Here is a 4,312-nt window from a genome sequence, read left to right as displayed (position 1 = left end):
AAAATTGTTGTTTAATTTTATATATGTATAATATTAAACAGCAATTTGTACGAATATATAAAATTGATCCATATTTTATTCAGAAATTTGCACAAACATTTACAAAAGAATGAATTATCCAAAAAATTAATAATACGGGCAAGAGCATCATTTGCAAAAGGACACACATATAAAACATGTAATCACGAAATTACAACTTTATCAAAATTTCGTTATCATCAATTTGATATTTAAAATTAGTGCGAGAAGATATATGCCCGACATATGCAAGAATACAATGTGCCATATAATCAACGTGCAATAATACATGACGGGCACGAAATCGTTTCGAAATAAATGATAACTTTCACGGAACGATATGAAACCAGCGAAACTTTCGAAATAATGAAAGAATTGGAAATACGTTTACACGAATGAACAAAAATCACATTTAGTCGATGGAAAAACTGAAATTACGCAAACGGAGCTGATGAGCAGAAACATGCGTAAAGTACTGGTACGATGACACAAAGGGGAAAAATCTAACCTGCACGTTAACGAGGGGCTAGCGATAATGAAAGAACGTTGGGAACAACGTAAATCATAGACTTTAATTGAACTGAACGAACAAAAAAAAAATTGTGTAGAGGCACGCACGAGATGCTCACGCTGCCCGCTATTGATTCTCATTTTAATACATCGCTATGATTATCGGACTAGCATACCGTAAAGGATCACTCTAGAGCGTTTTGCTGGTGATCTATGCACTTTTAAAACGTGATCGGCTACCTAAAACGCCAATACCGAAGTATTGCGAGCAAGGCGGAAGATATTGTGCGGTTTGCGAAGCCACTGCGTACACCCGGTTGTCTGTCACCTTCGACCTACTCCCCAGCAAATCGTCAAAGGTTCCCCGCTCAAAGTTCCATTATTTAGAAACGTTGTCTGATTATTAAGACTTCCCCGTAATGTCACGTTGCCCGTATAAGCCACTTGCGTTACTTACGTTTCAGTAAAAAAGATTATTTTCACGAGAAACGATAAAACATAAAACCAACACTCTCGAAAAGTACCGTATGTCAAAATGGCGGACGAGGAAAGGATTCATGCCTTATGCCACGTATAGGGCCCTCAAAATTCCCCGATTGGCTAAACCGATCACGTGACAGTGAAAATCTCCGTTGTTTCGCGTTTACTTCGGTAGGTGGCGAACTCGGCGAGTCATCAAAAATTCTGAAAGTGTATAGGTGAATAAACGTCTTACGTTCACAGAAAGGCCCACGCTCATGAGAGCGAAAATGTGTTTTTTTCCTAATTACGATGTCCAATAATGTAATTACGGAAAAACTGAATATTTTATCAACGACCAAATCATGCAGTACGACGTTATGTTTGTGATCGTATATTATCTTTAATTTTTTGTGAATGAATTTAATTATATCGCGTTAATTAAGTCGCCGACACAAACGTAAATATAAAAAGTACATTTTCGTGAACCGAATGAAAAACCGGTTCGAGCGGGGGTTGAAATTGAAGTGTTAATACGTTTTCAGTTAATAATTGTTAATTGTCCTGTTGCGTTGCGCTTTATGTAACACTCTGGAGTTATGTTATCGGTATGAATATTTACATTCTATTTTGCGTATTTGTTATTATTTAATAGAGTATAATTTTTACTAATTACGTTTATATTATTTTAATTCTTTTTTTGTACATTTTTTATAATTATTTTCAACGAGTCAATTATATACGTAAATTTATAATTCCATGTTTATTTATACACCTGGAGTATGATACTTTTCATCTAATGTTCCTTCTCCATATAGTTGACATTCTTCTGTATTGTATGGAATGTCAGATATTATTTCTAATGTTTCAAGTGATTGTCCAGGTTTTCTATAGATATGGTAGTAATATAGTATGAAGGTGAACATAATTAATAATAAAACATTTATACTTTATTAAGTTACTTTGGTTGAAAAGAAATTGTGATTGTAGAATACCAGTCTTCATTTACACAATAACCTGATAATTCTCCTAGGTTTTGATCAATCATAAAATCTTTATTCTGGGCTTTTTTATCCAATGTAAATTTTAGACTACGTACTGTTCAAAAGTGAAAACATCATAGTAATATAGGAACTAATTTATGTGACTATTAAACAAAATAATAAAAGTGATTATACTTGATAAATTTTTTATTGTTAATGTTAGTTTTTTTGTATCTCCTATGTATACAATACCAAAATCCAAAGTATATACTGACAGTTTTAATATTGGCAACCAAATTTGCAAAATTAATTCCACAATCTGGAATTGCATAAATGTGATATATAATTATGTTAATTCAAGTAAAATAATAGAGAAGGATGATCAAAACCTGGTAGCTTTTATCAGAATGTAAAATATACAATGGTTCTCTTAATATAATTTTTGAATTATGGAACTCTTCATTTGAACTTGTGTGCATTATGGTTTGAATTAAGTGTGCTTCTATAATGCACATTATTTCTACCTACAAATATAATGTTATTTCAAGTTTATGTTTATAACAAACAAAGGTATAAATTACTTCGATACATCCTTTTGAATTTACACATATAATTCCAGGCTTGCATGAATTTTTATAATCATAAATTGAAACAGAGCTAATGTGAAATGGATTATATGTTTCCAAACCTATTTCTATTATAGTATTTTCATTGTTGTATAAGAAAAATGTTTTAGTCAATCTAAAATTAGAAATATTAGTTATAATCTAATAATGTGTGATTCTAACATCTTTTCTAGTATTAATTGTAATTTTACATACTCCAATCTTTTTTTTCGACTTAACATTACATCATTGACAAAGCATGTAAATGTTCTATCAAACTTAGAAATATCAAAATGCAATTTAGGTTTAATAATATTTGCAGTAATATCAATTTCTATGGGAGGAAAGTAGTATCCACTCTGTCTAGCACAATAATTATCTCTATACCTGCAACATGATACAATATTCTGTAATTAATTGTAAATGATTTACATTAGTTTATTGTTATTAGTTATAAATATATACAAACATATCACTTGGAGCAATTCTTAGATATCCAAGGATTTTGCATATAAATTTTCCTTTAAGGGCATCTTTTATATTGTACATAGTTTTATATTTTTCATATTGTATAGAGATAATTAAAGAAGCATTATCTTTGGGCAAAATAAACATTTCTTTGGGTGTAACCTTGGGAAATATTGAAATATTTTCTTTATGACTCATGTTTGCAGAATATTTTTCTTACTAATATACTATAATTCAAGTTTCCTCTTTTCTTACTGTGCATATTTTTGTATCAATCAAACCATAATAAGGAAGTATGGAGAACTTAAACTCAATGTCTTTGTTTTCTTCACTTTGATCAATTTTATCTGAGTATTCATACATATCATCTTGTGAATATTCATAATCACTTTTACTAATAGAGCTTTTGCTGAAATACTGAAAGGAAATGTCAGTTTCATCTGAAGTTTCATTACTAGACATCCAAGACATAATCATGCATGAGGACCCCCTAAATCAATTCATTAAATATACTCTTAGTAATTAATTATTATAAGATTGTATAAGCATATTTACGAATAACTAGATGAAATATCAGTAACATTACTGATTTCTATAGAATCACATGTATGCAAGCCTCTAAATGTTCTCTGAACATTTTTATGTTCTTCTAAATGCATTTCACTATCACTTTTTTGCTTACTGGCTCTTAGTTTTGATGCCAATTTATTAGTAAATGGAGTGCAGAGATCAAATGCAACATTAAAAGGCTTTGTCTCTGTAGGAGGTTTAACCAGGAATGTATGCCAATCAATCACTATAGGCACTACACTTGTATTCTTCAACACTATCTTTCTATCCTCCAGACGTACACCTGCTGCTTCTATTCCATATCTATTAATAATTTTTTCTTTTTTCAAAAACATCTAATGCAAATTTTTTAAAGAAAAAATAATACACCATTTAACATACTTAATAACAGGCACATTAAATTCATTTTTATCAGAAATTGATAATGTTACTGGTGATCCAACAACTTGTACACATATTCCTATAGTATACTGTGGTAAACCAGTAATATTTATCTCAACTTCATCCACATAAATACCCCATGTATCAGCAAAGACATAAACATCAATGGGTATAGCTTGAAAGGGGCCAATTTCAGAATTTAAGGGATCTATATAAATTACAACACCTGATCCAGGTTGTTTCATCTTGTGCAATGTTTCTTCTATGAATAAAAGAGGTATTACAAGAACAGTAATATGTTTAAACTTTTGTGATTTA

At 30.5% G+C, this 4,312-nt stretch overlaps 1 protein-coding gene across 3 annotated transcripts in view; it reads right to left on the bottom strand.

Moving 5' to 3' along the window:
* The window catches only part of LOC108574226 (ADP-ribosylation factor 1), a 2,673-nt gene extending 1,599 nt beyond the window's left edge, over positions 1 to 1,074 (bottom strand). Inside the window, exon 1 of one of the 3 annotated variants that reach the window (XM_017936763.1) lies at positions 705 to 1,074. The gene's annotated coding sequence lies outside the window, so the exon portion shown is untranslated. The remainder of the gene's footprint in view (positions 1 to 704) is intronic. The other 2 variants (XM_017936764.1, XM_017936765.1) reach the window with 2 other exon arrangements.
* Positions 1,075 to 4,312: the final 3,238 nt, after the last annotated feature.

The sequence above is a fragment of the Habropoda laboriosa genome, unplaced genomic scaffold (assembly GCF_001263275.1).
Source record: "Habropoda laboriosa isolate 0110345459 unplaced genomic scaffold, ASM126327v1 scaffold176, whole genome shotgun sequence".
NCBI classification, from domain to species: domain Eukaryota; kingdom Metazoa; phylum Arthropoda; class Insecta; order Hymenoptera; family Apidae; genus Habropoda; species Habropoda laboriosa.
This window is presented reverse-complemented; position numbering and strand designations above follow the sequence as displayed.